Genomic DNA, 17,990 nt, shown 5'->3' on the forward strand with positions numbered 1-17,990 from the left:
AAAGGAGCAGGGAGGCTTTTGGGTGACAGGTGGGAACTGGGGAGTCCTGGTATTACAAATATTTTTTCAGAGGTGAGGCAACACATGAGGAGCAGATGGGGAAACACCAGACATGGACATTTTCCTTTCTCTTTAACCCCTTTATGTCCAACTCTGCAGGGCACTGAGCCAACAAGCACATCCCTCAGCACACAGCCAAGCTCTCCAGCCTCTTGGGTTTCCACTGTTCTCACTATTCCCATTTCCCCCAGATCTGAAGAGCCTGGTGAATATGGTGGAGAGCTGGAAGCCTGAGTGTGGCCACGCTGCCTTAGCAGGAAACTGTCCCCTCCTCCAGCTCCAGACACAGTGTCCCAAAACCACGAGGTCCTGGACACAAGGGGAGGAGGAAGCAGACTCAGGTTTGTTCTGAGGTGGATTATGGTTTTCTCCTGCAGATTACCCTCATCCAACTTAGAATTCACAGCTTCATTCTGTTCCACATTCCTTCTGACAGGTAGGATAGCAACAGTAGAAACAGCCCCACACCCACACCACCTATGATTTCAGCCTTCTTGGATTCACAGAACCCCCAGGTTTTCACAAGGCATGTGCAGACCTCCCCACATCCTTACAATTTGTGCTGACACCAAACCAGCTTTCCTTGATTACCTTCCACAACTCCTGATGGGTCCCTCTGGAATCTGTGGGCAGACACATAGAAAACACCAACCCAGTTAACCCACCACACTTCCAGCCACATTCTGCACACACCAGTCAGCATGCTTGTTCCTAGAAGCACTTTTAGTGGAGTTAGTAACATTATCTGGGCTACAAACATAATGTTTCCTTCTCACCATCTCTGTGGCCCTCCCAAGGGAGGTGCAATGTGGATGGAGGCTATAGAAGGAGCATTTTCACTGGGAATAGCTGTGCTGCAGAAAGGCTTTTGTAAAATAGCTTCAAACTAATTGATTTTAAAAGAGAAGAAAATCTCAAGTTGCAGAAGAAAGGCTGCTATGGAGGGAGAGGATGATTTTAAAGGGTCTGATTCCATGGGAAGCAGGCTCTTGAAGGCTCTGAGGTCGATGTGCTGCCCAGTGTGCTGAAGCCAGGCAGAGCAGTCCTGTGCCCCCCACTCCAGGGACAGCCCTGTCCTCATCAGATTCATTGTCTGAGTGCCCTCCCAGGCTGGAAAAGCCAAATGGAGAAAGCAATTCCTGCCTTACAGCAATTACCAGCCTTGCTCAGGGTGAGTGGCTGGGGGATATCACTGCCAGCATGGATGGGCCATGGGAGAGGAGGCTCAAGGTCTCTCCAGGCAGGGTCTAGGTGATGGTGAAGGGTTGCAGAGATTAAATCTCCTTCATTACTTGCTTTGCTTTGCCAGACCTCACTCGGGAGAAGCTGGTGGTGGTGGATGGAGGTGAAAAGCCAAGCCCTTCCAATTCCAGGGACAAAGGCAGCTGGGCTCTGTGCTGTGCACTATAGGATGGGTACAGGGAGGCTGTGCCCTTTGACCAGGATGTCAGCCTAGAAAACATGGTATGCAGGCATCTACCTGGTTTTCAAAGGTACCAAACCAGCCTGAGGCAATTTATAAATAGAAGAGACTGGTTAAAGAGCCTCTTTTCTGACAGTCTTGCTTTACCCTGCTGTCATTGAGCTGAAACACCCAGGCCAGTGATATCACAGGTGCTGTTATCTGATATCCTTCCCAAAGGGAGATCAAATCCTTTCAGCCCACCCCAAAAGAGACAAGCCCAGTATCCTGAAAAGCCACAGGAGTGGCATTGGCTTCCTCAGATTCCTTGTCCAACAGCAGTGCTGAAACGGAGCATGTTTGTAGGTCTCTTCTATCCGTGATTGGGGAGGGAAAAAACCCACAAGTATCCCCACACTGTTGGTCTAAAAATGAACCTGAGCAGCTTTGGTCTTTCTCCCCTGCACCACAAGGTTCCTTGTGAGAGCACAGAGTGATTTACTCCAATGCTGAGCTGCAGTTCCCACCTGGGGAGGAGAAGTTTGCTCCAATTCCTATTCAATTTCATTCAAGGGAAGAGAATATTAGAAACTCCACTCTTTAGCACTTCATTAAACACTTTAGTTTAATAGCATCCTCCAGGGAATCCCAATCTGGACTACGTGAGCCAGGAGTAAACAGCTGCATCAATTAACCCCATAATCTCAAGGGTGCTATTAGAAGGTGAGATACCCTTAGAAAGTGCATATGCCTGCAATTAGGCTTAAAATACTTAAGTGTCAATAGCCTTAGTTATTTGTGCTTTCTGCTATTGATCTTGCTTATGTTTTCCACATTAAACAGTCTTTCTTACTTCATCAATAAATTAAGTGCTGTTTAGATTTATTCACTTTTTCTATTAAACAGTGCAAACTCCTGAGCTCCTGGCTCTATCTGAGATGAGGGTCTCCAGCCCTCTTCACTGGCAGCTCCATCTTGCTTTTGTTCCAGCAGCTGGGGAAAGCAGCAGCAGGGAAACAAATGCAGGAGCTACTGGCTTGGGTTGACCCTTAACAAAGCTCAGCAGGGAAAAGGAGGCTTTTTGTCTGGGTTTGCTGAATTTGCTGTTTTATGTGTTAGGCCAGATTTGGAGGAACCTTAAAGAAGGCCAGCTTTCCATACCATGAACATAACAGAAATATTTGAGGTTCTGCCACACAGAGATTTGAGGGATAGTTTCTACAAGTCCACGCAGAAGATGGTTTTCCTGGCTTTTCTTCACAGTAAAAAGCTTGGGGAAGAGCTTTAAATCATCTGAAATGGCAGCCAACCAGGCAGGAGCCTGCTCTTTTTCCTCCTCATACTTTCCATCAGCTTCATTGCAGATTGCAGCTTCTTCCTTCAGATTATTTGGCCTCAAAACAGGTGTATGCATAGAATGTAACTGTGCTGTGCTACTGACTGAAAGCTGGGACCATTCTGGGAAATTCAGTTTTTCTAGAAATGTGTGAAACAGTGGAGAGACCTTTCCTGCAGAGCAGGCTGAAAAGAGAGCTTGAGGAGGGGAAAAGTTTTATGATTGTTTCTATTCTGCAAATTGACTCTTAAGCCCTAATTCTCACTCATCTGAGTGTGGACCAGGGCTGTGGGTCCTGCTCAGGGTAAGTCTTGTGCTGAGGGTTGAGCACACTGAGTGAAGGAGCAGCTTTTGCTAAGGGCTGGTGGCATCATATGCTGAAAATACCTACTGTCCTTTTCATTCTGTTTCATTTCAAGCTCTTCAGCTGACTTCTCTTGCTTTCAACATATCCCTTAGAGACCTCGTGTCTTTCTATAAGGAATTTGTGACACTCAGGGTTTTGGTTTAGTCATGGAGTTGGAATTGCTGGGTTAACAACTGGACTCTGTGATTTTTCCCAACCTAAATGATTCTATGATTATTTTCATGGTCAGTTTTTTTTTCCTTTGGTCATCCTGACTTTTTTGTGTTCTGTTTAATGAATGTTGTTTCATCAGGTGCATGCCTGGAAAAAAAAAAAGGAAAACTTAGGGCATTTAAAAGAACAGTCATTCAGATAGTTCACATTGTTTAGTTTGCTGTTCCCTGCCCATCTGGTGTGTACCAGTGCATGCAGAATTTTATTTTTACCCAGGCATTCCTGACTGGAGGGAGGCTGGCAGGCCCTTGTTGTTGCAATTAAACCGTGTGCTACTTTCCATAACTCATTAGCCCTTTAGTTTCTGGATTAATTCAATGTGCAAATAATGTCACAAATTGAATATTAGTAGACTTCTATTGAGGATTAAGAGGCAGTAAAAGCATATCACTGTGTCTTCATTGTGCTTTGCATGACTGTGGTTTGTCCAGCGTAGCCAGAGGTTTGTTAACCCCCCCATAGCTCCCTGCCTCCTCTCCTCTGCTGGCTTGGCAGGTACAGCCCAGAAACTGGATCAGGAAAACAACATGTGAATGTGGAGATATGACAAAGGAATCACTGCACGGTGCCCAGACTCTTTTTTCAAAGGAGAGCTTTTCCTGAGGATGGTCCCAGCTCTTCCAGAGATGCTCCCACACACACCAGCAGCCCATGGTCAGCTAATGGGCTGTGCCTGCCCTGAGTTAGACACTTCACCTGTGCCATGGCATGGATTTGGCAATGGATTTATTACCTCCAATTATTTTCAGTTGAACAGTTAAGGTGGGATTGCTAAAACCAGCCTGAGCATCCCTATTATTGCTCAGAGATGGAGCAGAAAAAGCAGGGTTTGGAAGGGCTGCAATGTCCCATCCCAGGCAAAGGTCCCCAGTGCCTGCTCCCAAGGCTCTGGTTGTGGGTTTGGGATCCATGGTGGGCAGTGCCAGTCCCACACAAGCCCAAAGCTTTTAACCTCAGATGTGTTGATGGTGTCAGAGTGGGCAGGATGGCTCCATGCCACAAGAACTTTCAGGGCATTGCAGAGCAAAATGGGTGCAGCTTTCTTTTAATGCACTGAAGTGGAGGCAAATTTCAATCTAATAATGTAAAGCAGCAATAACCATTATAATTAATTTATATAAAAAACATTATAAAATTACACTTGATGCATTTAAATCCCATCCAGGAGCAGTGCTCGTTTTCCAGTTAAGCTATGGGTTGTGCTAAGGCAGACGGGGAAAGAGGTATTTCAATATGTCTTATAATTTTATATTCTTTCTAATATCTCTCATGCTAATTTCATTATGCAATACAGTCGGCACAATGATGTAATTATTGAAAAGTAATTTTGCAATAAATGGATTTAAATGTGTTCAAGTCCATTGTAAATTCAATCTCTTGGTAAAGGTGGATTGAACAGGCAGGAAAAAGGGAGCAGGGACGTTGCTGGGTGAAAAATGAGAAGTTCTGAGCATCCCACGTCGAGCATCTGCTTACACCAACTAATAACATCCACTTCAGATGGAGACCACTCTCAGAGCCAGCCTCCCTCCCTCTGAGCCCCTAAAGCTGCTCCTTGCAAAGGACATTTCCACCCTTCATGGTGGGGGAAATTTTGGATCAGTCAAGTCTCCTCCCAGAGCAAGGCACTGCCATTTCTGGGTGTCTGTGCTGCTCTCAGCAAAGTGGGTTCTGTGTGGGTGTCTTAGTCTGGATTAAGGGCTCAGTTACTGGGCAGGGACATAAAGATATTCTTCTGCATAAGACATGGGAGATGTGATTTCTATTCCTGGCTCTGTCAGAAACTTCCTGTGTGATACTGGGCAAGCAGTACATCATCTCTGTGCTTCCATTTCCTCGTGTGCACAATAGGGATAAGGAGTGCTTCCCCAGCTCATCGGTGAAATTAATGTAACATATGTAAAGTGCATGTATATCCCCAGATGAAAGGTGCCATTGTAATAATATTCAAATTATTATGGAAAATAGATAAAGCGACCAACCCCTGCTAAATGATCGTCTAGCTTTTCTCCAGATTCATGAGATCCATGCTAAATGTGATAAGAAAACTTCAGATGTCAAGTGGTTTAGAGTCAGGCTCTGCTCATGAAACGGAGCTGGCTGTGCCTTTTAAGTGGAGGATGAGATAGCAAAGAATTTGGGGCTGGGAAAGTTGTTGCTGTGGTTAAGCTGCCCTGGTTTACTGGATACCACCCCTCCTCTCCAGGGGAGAGCTGGGGGGATGCGTGGCCCAATGGCCAAACCAGGACTAGGAACCCTTCTGGGACACCGAAATCAAAGTGATAAAGCAGGGGCTGTTGAGTCTTTCTGACCTTATTGGGATGTCCCAGAAATCTGGGATGTCCCAGAAAGGTCACGTGTGGGTGGCAGTGACAAAGGGGACACTGGATGAATTGGCTTTGTAGGAATCCTTCACCCACAAGGATTATGTTAGGCCTTCACCTAGAGGCAAAGGGAAGAGTTCTGCTGTCACTTGTAGAGCAGTAGCAGGAACTACAGAGGGAGGATGATCAGGTTTTGGTACAGAGGTGATGACACCTCTCTGATGTCCTTGGTGCATCTCCCCTTCCCCTCAGCATCACTGCAAGGTGTGTTTGGGCAGGACCAAGGCTTCCCTACAAGCAGTATCCATGGTTTTGGCACTGGGGTGTATCTGAGCAGGACTGGTAGCATGCAGACATTTGTGCTTTTCCTCTGAACAAATCAACCTCCTGGAGTTCCCTTCATTGGGATGGGGGTGCTGGCTTGGCCTCTGAAAGGGCCGTGCTGGGGATCACTGAAAACCTGAGCTCACGGGAGGTTTGGCTCTAAAAGTGCTGTGCTGGTCTCTCCTGGCACCATTGTACAGTTGCCCAGCACCAAATGCTCAGTTATAGACAAAATTGAATTTACAATTTGCTTTTGGGCAATGTGTAAATTGGCCCTTCATTGATTATTAATGAAGTGCTAATTGCTCTTTGCAACCAATTTTTATGCAAATGCTATTAGTGCTATTTGCACAGTCCTGCAATTTACAGTTTTACATTTGCAATGGCCTGGTGAAAAGATGTGAAAAGATGACAGCTTGTCCTAAAAGAAAACAAGAAGGGGAGGAGGGAGGCAATTGCAAAACTTGCAAAACTTGGAGTAGCAAAATAACACAATTAGGAATGAGAAAACATAAAAAACCCAAACCAACAAAACATGAACAAACAAACCCTCTCTCTTTATTGATTGTTACAGATTCAGCGTTGACAGGGGTTGTTCTGAATGTAACAGGATCCCACGGCAGATGTAAACCAGACTCCAGGCATTTGCTGCGAGTTTCACCGAGGAGGTCAGTGTATGAATTCGCCTGTGAAAACATTGATGGAGGCTGCCAGCATTACCCATTCAAGAGCCGGGTGCCTCTCTCGGTGACAAATGACGCGGTGTTATTTTTGAGAATCGAGTGTGGGCAGCTGCTGAGCTGTTCTGCACGGAGCTGCTCGCCGAGGTAACACCTCTGCCTGCACGGGGCCAGGAGCTGAGCGCTCCCCATCATCTGCTGGGACCCCACAGACCGCCTGCCCTGCTCTGCCATCACACCGGGTGCCTTTAGACCTCCCTTCACTCCTGCATCCCAGCAACACCTTGCAGACTCTGCAAGGAGTTATGTCCTGGCTGGCTCCTACAGAATGGGAGTGTTGGAGATCTCATTTTGCTTGTGGGGACTGAGGGTTTCCAGTAAGGACTTGTTTGCAAGCTACAATTTTCTTAGAGGCTCTGGGTGTTCCTATCTGCTCTGAGGCTTCCCAGGAAGCCTTTTGTGGAGTACAAAATCAGATTCAGCTCCAAGCTTCTCCCTGATTGCTTCACCTCTATCAGCTAAATTCTCCGTGAATTTCACTGCTGGTGTTTGGGGCAGCAGAGTGGCCTCATCTGCTGGGGGACAGGGCACAGGGTTTGCTGAGTCCCTAACACACGTGGTTTTTAATTTGGGTAGGGGCAGGCAGTCATCATTAAGACCCAGAGAAGGAGGAAGCAAGTGCCCAAGTGTGTTACCCTCATTCAGATGTCATTAAGGACATAAAATCATGGAATGGTTTGAGTTGGAAGAGACCTTAAATATCATCTTGTTTCAACCCCTCTGCCATGGGCAGGGAGGCCTTTCACTATCCCACGTTGCTCCAAGCTCCATCCAACTTCAGGGATGGGGCTGCCACAGGCAACCTCTGCCAGGGCCTCTCCACTCTCACAGGGAAGGATTTATTCCCCATATGTGATCCAAACCTGCCTCTGTCAGTTTGAATTCCCCTTTGTCTCATCACTCCCTCCCCCGTGGCTCTCTTGCAGACCCGCTCTGGGTACTGGGGGCAGGAGCAGTTGATCCATACCTGGGCTCATAGCAGAGCATTTGATGCAAGCCAAGGTCTCTCTGCTGCCCCATTGCCATGAGCAGCTGCCCCTTGCAGGGCTTTCCCATGGTGCTACCCAGAACCTCTCCCTGCTTGCTCACTTTTCCCAGGCAGCAGTGCAGGAATTCTGCTACAGCTGCAGGGATCACTGCCTGCAGGCAGCACAGGAGATTTCCTCTGGCTTTGATTACAGCACAGGTTTTTTCCCAATGGGATGCTGCTCCTGGCTGCTCCTGGCATGGTTGCTGGGAGTGCTGGGGATGCTGGGGGCACAGCTGGAGCAGCTGTGTTTCCCCCTTGCTGTGAGGACTCTCACAGACACACCGTGGCACTCTTTTCCAGGGCACCGTGCCTGTCCCCACACCAGACCCCATCCCTGATCTCACCAGCAGCCACAGGGGACTCTGTGCTTTCCCAGCCCCACTTGTTCCTTGCACACCCCACTCTGGTCCCCCTGTACACCCCACTCTGGCTGCTGCCCCTCCAGCCTGAGGCTGGTGCTTTGCTGGGCATCACCCAGCCACCCCCAGGGCTCAGCCCCAGGATGATGTCCATAGGATGCTTTACAGCTGCTTAGATGAGTATGTCTGTATATCATGAATGTTTTGTGGAAAGATCACCTAGGAAATGGTTTAGAGAGGGGTATAATTTTTGTTTTTAACCCTGGCAAAACTGTTTGGATGTGACTTGGTGTTACTATTAATTTCCCTTGGTTTTGTGGGATATAATCTGCTTTTTCATGGTGGATGTGGCCCTAGTCTGAATGAGGATCCAGATGTGACAGCTGAGGATCCAGAAAATGGGAATGCAACCAAGCCAACCCAGAGGTAAGAGACATTCATCTGCCTTCCCCCAGAAAATCCCTTTGATGCCTGGGCTAAAATATGCACTGTGCCCAGAGAAGAGCTTTTTCAGCCTAGAGAAAACCCAAGAAGCTGAACTTGGCCTTGGCCTGAGGTGGCTGGTGACACTGGACAAATCTCCTGGTTCTTTAAGGCATGTGCAACAACACTCACAGCCCCCTAGGAGCAATGCCCCAGGGACAAACAGCCTGCAGGCAGCCCAGCAGGAACCCCAAAAGACAGAGAACAGCATCACTGTCCCCCTCCAGGAGAAAGAGGACTGCAGCTCCAATTTAAGTAATTGTTGCCAGGCTTTCATCAGTGACTCCTTGGTCTCAGAGACAGGATTCCTTGTTAGCAGGGCATTATCTGGGGACATCCTCTGCCCCGTGTTGCCAAGGCACCTTGACTGGAGGGACTTTCGGCACCTCCTTCTGCTCCTTCCTCTCGCCTTTTGTTTTCCAAAACAGCCCTGGCTCGACAGAGCATCTCAGCTCTGTGGACACAAGGCTGACTGCACCCCAAAATAGCTCTGCTCTGCCATGGTCTCTTGGGACCTTGCTCTTTGTTTCAGCAGAGATGGGGAGAGACTGTTTTTCTGGACCACTGAGCAGCTTGCAGGCCAGTTCGTTCAGCTTTGTCACAGGATGCCATCTGCATCCTGAGGTCCCAGCCTGGCACAGCAGTGCTGGGCTTCCCTTGGCCAGGTGGGCACCTTGAGAAAGGGCAAACATGGGGTGGTGAGATAGGAAGGGAATAAACTCATTTAAGCTGTTTTAACTTTCAGATTCCCTCCAGGCTTAAAGCATGCTTTCATTTTCAGCAGTTTCTTCTGTTTTCTTTCCAACACCTGGTTTGGAAGACTGTTATAGCAATGAAATAAGAACAAAGTTGTGTTTTCCCCCACTCCTTGGCAGTGACTGCCTGCCATCAGCAGTGGCAGTCTGGGCAGGAATTGTTCAGTTCATCCTTAGTCTCAGGCAGCACAGAGAGGTTCAGAAGATGGAGGAGGAAACCTCTTCTCCCTTATAAGAATACTTCTTTTGCAAGTGCTGCTGGATTTTCTTGTCCATAAAAATGTCCCTCCTCCACATGGCAAACAAAACCCAAGAAGAAATCATGGACCTTATTTTCTGGGACCGGTGTCCTAGCAGGTCCCTCATTTCAAATTCCCCAAATTTGAGGAATATGTATTTTAAATATAATGTTATAAAAAATGCGGTAAATAATTAATTTTATTTTTATTAAATACTAAATTGATGATGGCTGACACTTTATTAAAGTGTCAAAGTGAGTGTTCCTACATTCTAATTACTTATTCTAACAAGGAGGCAGCCTCGTCAGGAGCTGTGCGTGCTGGCGTGTGCAGGCGAGGGGCGCTCCTGGTAACTAACACCTATTAAACTATCATTTGCACCTAGAGGCATCTCATTAATATCTCAACTGGTGAGACTGCGCTGCCAGTGCCTACCTGACCCAGGGTGTTGACAGGAGAAATGGCTCCGGCAGGCCTTTCCTTGCTCCAGGCTTTCCTGTACAAATAATTCCTATAAAATTAATAACGACTATGCCACTTAATTGAATTCCTGATAAATGAAGATTCTTCCAGGCACCTGTTAAAAGCATCCAAGAGATGCAGGAGGGGTGCTGCACCTCATTCTGGGGGCATTTTTGTTCCTCTCCTCTCTCCTGTTCTTGCTTCCTTTGTCTCTCCAAGCCTCTTCATCTCTCTGTTCATCTCTCCTGCTGTTCCCTCCTTGTCATTCCATTCCTTCCTTTCCAGGCCATATCTTCTCTTTTCTGCAGCAGTTTCCTTTCTGATCTCCCATCTGACCCCCTTCCACTTCCCTGGTTCTGCTTGGATCCACCTTTATGGGTACCTATCTCAGTGACTCATTTTCCTTCTGGAGCATTCACCTTATTTCCTTTCTTCTTCTTCTTCCCTCTTTATTTCCCTTTCATCCATCATCCATGTGGCTCTTCATCTCACCAATAAGACCCATTTTTCTCAGGTTTCCTTCCAGGCCCTGAAAAGATTTTTTAGAGGAATCTCCTCACTGATGTGAGCTCTCTGTCAGATGAGGTTGTGGCATTTCATCTTCAGAGCCATCCAGTCATCAAAAAGATATGTCCTGTCCCAAAGTGGAGTTTGTCATTCTCAAAAACTGATGGAACATGCATTCACCCCACCTTCTCCACGGATGGAGAGAAACCTGTGTGTGGAGAGGAGACTGTCCTCAAGCCAGAGTTCATATCTACCACTTGGATGCCAAATCATTATGAGAGAGGTAATGGGCCTCTAGGAGGGACACACTGGAGTTTTAGGGCTTTTTATTGCCTTGTTGCTCTTATCTTGTGCAGCTGCATTGCTGGTGTTTGGTCATCAGTAGTTGAGATTTGCTTTTGTCATACCTTTAATAAATATAAAAATAACCACTAAAAATTCTATTCTATTTTCATTTTATTCCAATTAGAAAAACAAACTAGAAAGTAGACTTAATATTAAAAACACCAACTCGAGATTCAAAGCAAGTAACTTAAAAATAAATAAATACATAATGGAAAAAATATCATTAAATAACACATGAATAACAAGTAATAGGATTTTAATCTTCTTGCTAGGAGAGGCTACTTCTTCAGCACTAAAGGTGACTCACAAGCAGCATCATTCTGGGAAAGTTAAAAGTGGTAATTCAACAAGACTCAAGGATTGTGTGGGACTCAAAGGGATAAAGCAGCCTTGCAGGGGGCTCTACTTCCTCTGTCTCCTAGTGATGAGTGAAACTGGAAAGCCAGATCAGTTCAGAGCTGCTGAAAAATAAAAGATTATTACGTCTTCATGAACACCCAGATGGGCTGGAAGTCACTGCCCTGCAAGGGTGTGATGCTGAAAGCTGAACAGAGTTCAAAAGGAGGTTCAGCATTTTTATAGATAACTACACCCAGAGTTATTATTATTGTTACTACTACTACTGCTATTATTATTATTATTATTTTTATTATTATTATTAACAACAGTGGTGGTCTGGAGAGCATCTCTGTGTGCCTGCACCAGGACTCCATGAGCCAGCGAAGTTCATTACTCTCAAAACAGGGTTTGTTCCACCAATTTCTGCTGCCTCCAGTGGTAAAGCTGAGACAGAGCCTGAGACCTCTGGGGCACCTGGAAAAAAGACTGTTGTGTTCAGAGTTTGCACTAAAGGCGTGTGTTTCTGTTCACATCTCCTGTGGAGACATCCAGAACACAGATGAAGATGAGAAAGGAAGAGAGTAAGTCAGGGAAAGAAAATATTTGGTTTATGGTGGTGGCGGGAAAGACAGAAGGGAAGAAGGAGAATATCTGGAAGAAGGGAGAAACAGGTGGAGAAGGAAAAGGATTTACTTTGACAGGCAGGAGGAGGATGACAGTTCTAGCAGACGAGGGCCTCCCACTGAAATCCAAAGGCAGTTACTTGGGGCAGGTCTTTTGCAATGTAGCAAAGCAAAACAAAGCAGAAAAGTTGATTATTTTGATGTTTGGTACTGTGTTGCTGGGTGAGTTAGGAAAGCAGAAACAGACAAACAGGAGCTAGGAAGAAGAATGAAGGGAACAAGAAATATTTGATGTAAGCGAAGAGTGCAGAGAGCACTTAGAGGAACTGACCAAACTATGTGTGTACGATGGTTTAATGTTTTAATCTAATAAAGGTAACAACCAAAAGCTGTGAAGATTTGAAGAGGAGGTACCTAATGCTGTGTTTGCTGTGCAGAGAGGACAGAGAGCAGGCGTGGCAGGAGCAGGGGCTGTGCTGCCTTCCCTGCCTCGCAGCTGGTCATTGCTGTGGGTGTAATTTAAGGCAGAACTTGGCCTTTCTTACATATTTCACTTACTCCCTTGATTTTAATTGACCCTGTTATGGGCATTTCAAGCATTTCACGTGGTGCCTGGTTTCCCAGGTCAGAGGGAGGTGAGTGCTGTTCCTCTGCAGAGAGGGAGTGCTGTGCAGAAGCTTTGGGATGGAGAGAGGGCTGTGAGTCAGTGTTGAACATGGGTGCACCTTGTAATATTTCTATAGTAGCTTTGCCTGCCTTCATTCACCCCCCTTTTCCTCTCACCATCCCTCTTTCTTTTCTCTGCTTTTCTCTGTTTCTACTCATGGCTTTTGCAGGAGCACATTTAGTTCTGACACCATCACAGCCAGGAGGAGCTTCCCTTGGACAGAGGGCTGGGTTTGGGTGGCTCAAGGAGCTGGGTCTCCCTGGCCCCATGGTGCAGGCAGGGTCCCCAGGGCTGGCACTCCTGGTTAGGACAGCAGCAGCACTGCAGCAGGGCAGGACAGGGGTGCCATGCCCAGGGATGGGCAGCCAGGTGTGCGCCCCACTCGTTCATGGCAGAGAATGGGGAAGGCTGCTCGGAGGTACAGCTGCCCGGCTCAGATCAGTGTTTATTTTCCAGGCTGAAAGGAAGCTTGTGATCCCAAAGCCCTCTGTGTTTAGCCAGACCTCTCATTCACTTGCAGAGGAAACCCATGTCAGCCGCTCCCCTTTGTCTCCCCTGAGCTATTGCTTTGAATCTGAAAGGATTGGGTGCAGATTTCAAGGGATGTTCAGACAAAGGCTGTTTGAACAGCACTTGTGTAAATAATCCATGAAAAACTCTTTGAATAACGTCAATGAAATTTTCTCTGAATTTGCTATTCTTTTTCTCCAGCGGCCGAAAGAAGTGGAAGTCAGGAAAGGGAGGAGAGTCGGAGGAAGGGAGGGAGAGACGGAGGAAAGGGGTGGGAGAAGCACTGGCACTTTTTTCTCTCTGCCAACTTCTCTCGATGCCAAGAAGTAGCTTTATTTAGGAAAAAAAAAAAAAATCTTTGTTATTTTCACAGCTTTAGGAATAATCTCATACGGGACCTCCGTGTCCTCAAACTTCTCCGTACATTAAATGTAAGGGGACACTCTTGCATTTCGCACGGCTAGGGTAATGCCGAGCCAGTTAATTATTAGCCGTGTGGTTTAATGTTCACTTGCTGTACATATGTACGAAACAATTCCCCTTTAGCATGTCGTTTAGTTTGCATTAAAATGGAGATAATTGTTTTGATGCCAAATGTTCCCGTCCCGCCTCCCCCATCCCTCTCATACAGTTTATACAAATCACAGCCTCAAACAAGAGGGACAAAAAGGTTCCCTTTGAAGATACCCAGACTGAATCCCGTGCTGTGTTTGGGGACTCCTCAGGCCGGGCTGGGTGAGGAGGGGGACAGGGGGGAGCTCCGGTGTGTCCCCTGGTGCCACACGGGATGGGACCGGGAGGCTGCGACCGGGAAGGGGCGACACGGACCGGCACCGGGAAGGGGCTCTGGGGCTCTCGGCTTCTCCGGGAGCCGCTGCAGTGGATGTCCAGGAGATGGAGCAGTGTTTCTGTGGCCTCTGCCGCCGGTGCCCCTAACGAGCCAGTCTGTCTGAACTCGGAATGAATTTTGTTCCCTTTTCATCACTCCCTGATGTCCAGCTGCTCCTGTCAACACCTTCTTATAGCATGTAATTCATCGCTCAGAGTGACAGCTGGGGCCGTGGGGCTGGGACCAGCTCCTCCTGCCATCGGCTGCACCCAGAGAGAGTCCCTGGCCAGAGCAGGGGCTTCCCTCGCCCCCTCCCCGCACCTGGGGCTCACAACTCTCCAAAGGATTCCCAGACAAACCCGGAGCAGCCCGGCTCGCCCTGTCCCCCCTCCTGCTCTCACCGGGGAACCTCTGCTGGGGGTTTTGTGCGGAGCATCTCCTTCCAGAGCCCGTCCCCGGCAGGCGCTGCGGGGCTGGGGGAGGATGCTGAGAAGGGAGCAAGGCACTGCTGCCAGGAGGGAGGGTGGCCGTGCCCGTGCCGGCAGCTCCTGCAGGATTCTGCACCACCTGAGCACCGACCGACCAGTCCTTTTATTCCTGAGGTTTGGCTTATTTTGGCTGTAGGTCAAAGCAGGAGCAACCTTGTCCCCGGATTTATGGGTTTGCACCCAAATAAGGGATAGTGGCTGTCACCCCATGCATCCCCAAGGCACACCTAACAGGGAGATGCTTTGCTAATGCTGCTGTGCACAAAAACGTGCAGCTTCCTTTTGTACCAATCCCCAACCCAAATGCCCTCTTCCCTTCAGTCTATCCATCAGTTTCTAATAATTATTCTTTAACTCAGCACTTCTGCCTTCAATTCTTCCCCCCTACCTTCCTGCTTTCCCATAATTTATTCTATATTTCACCCATTTCTTGTCCTCATTTATAATTCTTCTTTATTTTATTACTTTGCATAATTTCCTTTTAGGATTTGTCATAAAATAAATTCTGCCACCTCTGTCTTCTCATTTCTGCTCTCAAGTGTCAGCGAGTGCTCTTCTGAAGCAGTTTCCAATGACTCCCAAACCCCTTTGCTGGAGCTACTCCAGTCTTGGAGGAGCTGGGGAGCCTTTCCAAATGAATCAGAACCCTGAGTGACATCTGGAAAGACCCTGAGTATAAATCCAGGGAGAACCCCTAGTGAGGTTCTTTTGCTATGGTGAAATGCTGACATGGGCAGAATCACCATCTCATGATTGACCAAATCTGAATTAAATATACTGATGACTGAGTGAATGAGGAAGTTGAGGAGAAAAGCTACTGACATATTGATGTCCAATCTGTCCTGAAAAGCAGGAAAGTACATAGGGAAACTGAGGCACAGACCTCTAATCCACGTCCTTCAAGGTATGAGATGCTTGTATGTCTTTGAATTCCAAGGGCAGAGATATCTGACATTTTTGACAGTTTGTGTCTTATTCACCTGTTGAAGGTCACACAGGACACTTGAAGGATAGTGATGAAGAAAACAGAATGCAAATTTCCTGTGGTTCATCCCAGAATCTGAACCTTTTAGCTGAAACGTGGCCCAGCATGAGGAAGAGCAGAGGACATGGATGAACTTCTCTGTGTTTCAGTGCACTCCATTGCCACAGAAAACAGAAACTATTTTTGTGGAATTAGAGTCCAAACGCTCTTGTCTACTGGAGAAGAAGGGGGATCTACCTCATCCATTGAGCAGCCCCAGAGCCATGAATTTCCAGTTACTTCCATGGAGTGGAAATTTGAAATTTGCTCAATAACTTCTATGCAGGGTGAAGGATTTGGGAAAACTGTGGGAATACTTATTGATGAATGGTCCTTGTGCCCAGATAAAGGGAGATGCCAGAACTTGAGCTTGTGATGAGATTCCCTTGCCCTTGGAAATTCCTTTTCAAACGGTGAGCAGCCAGGAAAGACCATTTCTATGAAAGGCAGTAGAGCCTTAATGCAGACATGAAATCTGTAAAGGGGAGGAGGTTGCATTCAACAGAGGAAAAACAAACAACCCCCAACCCAGATAATGTGGGCCCCTCCTGGAAAGCACTTTTCTTCCTACAGACAAGAAGAGGTCCCTTTCCAGCACAGTCTTCCAGCAAAGTCTGGGGCCATTCCTGGAGGTGGCTCTGCAGGGAACCAGGAATCTGTGGTTCATTTCATTTTTTAGAGGATCCTGATAGGAGATTATAGAAACAAGTGAAAGGACTCACTCTGTGCCCAAAATCTGTAGTGGTTTCTCCACTGCAGGCCTTTTACCTGCCTCCAAAGTTGTGGCACCATGCACTTAGGCTCATGAACCCGTTTGAAAGCTCTTTTTGAATGAACCCAGCCCTAAAGATGGCTTTGTGTATGAGAACCACGTGGTGTCATTTGCCATACCCTTGATTTTTAAGATTCTTGAATCTGAAGCTGAAAGTAAAACACATGAGAACAAAACCTCAGAAGAACCAGCTGGAAAACATCCTCCTGGTTCTCTGTGCTGGATGAAAACCACCAGCTTCATCTTCCTAACACGTTTTGTTTTGTTTTGTTTTGTTTCGTTTGGGTTTTTTTTTTCCCTAGTATGGAGAAATCCCTGTGTGGTTTGGGTTTGCGAGAAGGATTTTCCCTTCATGCGCTGCCACAACCACTGAGATCAGCTGAGGCACTCGAGTGAACGGATCCTGGATGTAATTGTCTGAGAGCTGGTGCCAGGTTTTTTCAGAGGAGGGACCAACTGGCTGTGTTTCAGTTCCACCTCTGCCTTGACAGAGCCTGTCTCCTTTAATCATTAGAGTTCAGTGCACGGCTCTCTCCTGGCACAAGTTGGAATTTCATTTGTTTTGGAGGGAGATTGCTTCTTTTGTTAGTTTAGGTCTTTTGGTTCCAGTTGTGTAAACTGGGACAAGCCGATCCCATTGGCTCTGAGGAGCTGACAGCCAGGAGAAGGCTGGTCTGCCATTCAGTTTTGGGGTTTGGTTTTAAATCTTTAATACCTTCTGGTTTCTATAATGAGGCACATTTTACAAACCACAGACTGTATGAGTGTGTGTTTTCCCCAAACTCAGTGCAGTCAACACAAGTTCGGCACCATAAACTGAGTTTCCTGAGCAAACTGAGATCTGAATTTATTCAAACAAAAGTGAATGCTGTGTTATTACAGCCTTGCAAAACTCTAGCTAATTTATGGTAGTATAAAATCCATTTTTTTAATGACAGTGACACTGCCAAAATCTTTGCAGATGCAGAAACAGCTTCACAGGAGAATTTCAATCTAACATCAACAGGAGATTTGGAAGATGAATTGTGCAAGGATCTCCTCCCTCCAAAGATGCTGCTTTGTTTTGCTTTTTAGCATTTGGTTTGCCTCTAATATTGTCTGGTTTATGATGTTTTAATTATTGCTGTTTATTTATTATAATCATATTTTAATTGTTTGTGTAGTGCCTTGAGTGCCTTGGCAGGGGGGCGTATTATAAATTAAATTATTATTAAAATGTTATTATTATGTGTACCTACTCCAAACTAAGCTAGAGCAGGGAACACACTCAACAGCCTGGAATTAATTCCTCCCTCTTCTTTTCCTTTGTCTCTACTCAGGAGCATAGTTCAAAGGGCTGCAGAGAGAAAAGGATGTTTCACTGACTTCTCCTGGAGCAAGGCAAGTGAGGGGAGCTTTGTTCTGGGCTCCCCTGGGAACCCCACGCTGCCTCCCTTGGGTCCCAGGGATGAAGTTAGGGAAAAGGTGTGCTCTGTGAGTCAGGCAGAGGTTGGAGCTATTTTTTTGAGGGGTTAGTTGATGTCTGCTGCAGTACAACAGCCTTTCCTAGTTCTTAAATTAAAAGTGAGAGTGTCACATATGCTTGTGGTGTGCTTGGAGGGCTTGGCCCTGTCTGAATCCCACTTTCCATGTCCTGACCTTTCTGGTTTGCTGCAGACATCACTGTGGGTCCCAGCAGGGTCTCTGCCAGCCCAGAGAAACCCCACCTGGTGACCCCACAGCTCTCGAAACCACAGCCAAGGTTTCAGCCTCTGGCCCCATTCCTGGTGCACAGGGTTGATGTTGTCACTCC

General features: G+C 46.9%; 1 long non-coding RNA gene across 1 annotated transcript; it reads left to right on the plus strand.

The window, feature by feature from the left end:
* The first annotated feature begins 6,612 nt into the window (after window positions 1–6,612).
* On the plus strand, window positions 6,613–17,579 carry LOC148221888 (uncharacterized). Its single transcript, XR_015807196.1, has 4 exons — window positions 6,613–8,581; window positions 10,609–10,884; window positions 11,615–11,866; window positions 17,518–17,579. It is a non-coding gene; the product is annotated as an uncharacterized LOC148221888 (long non-coding RNA).
* The last annotated feature ends 411 nt before the right edge of the window (window positions 17,580–17,990 follow it).

This window comes from Sturnus vulgaris, chromosome 16 (genome assembly GCF_052056855.1).
Source record: "Sturnus vulgaris isolate bStuVul1 chromosome 16, bStuVul1.hap1, whole genome shotgun sequence".
Classification (NCBI taxonomy): Eukaryota; Metazoa; Chordata; class Aves; order Passeriformes; family Sturnidae; genus Sturnus; species Sturnus vulgaris.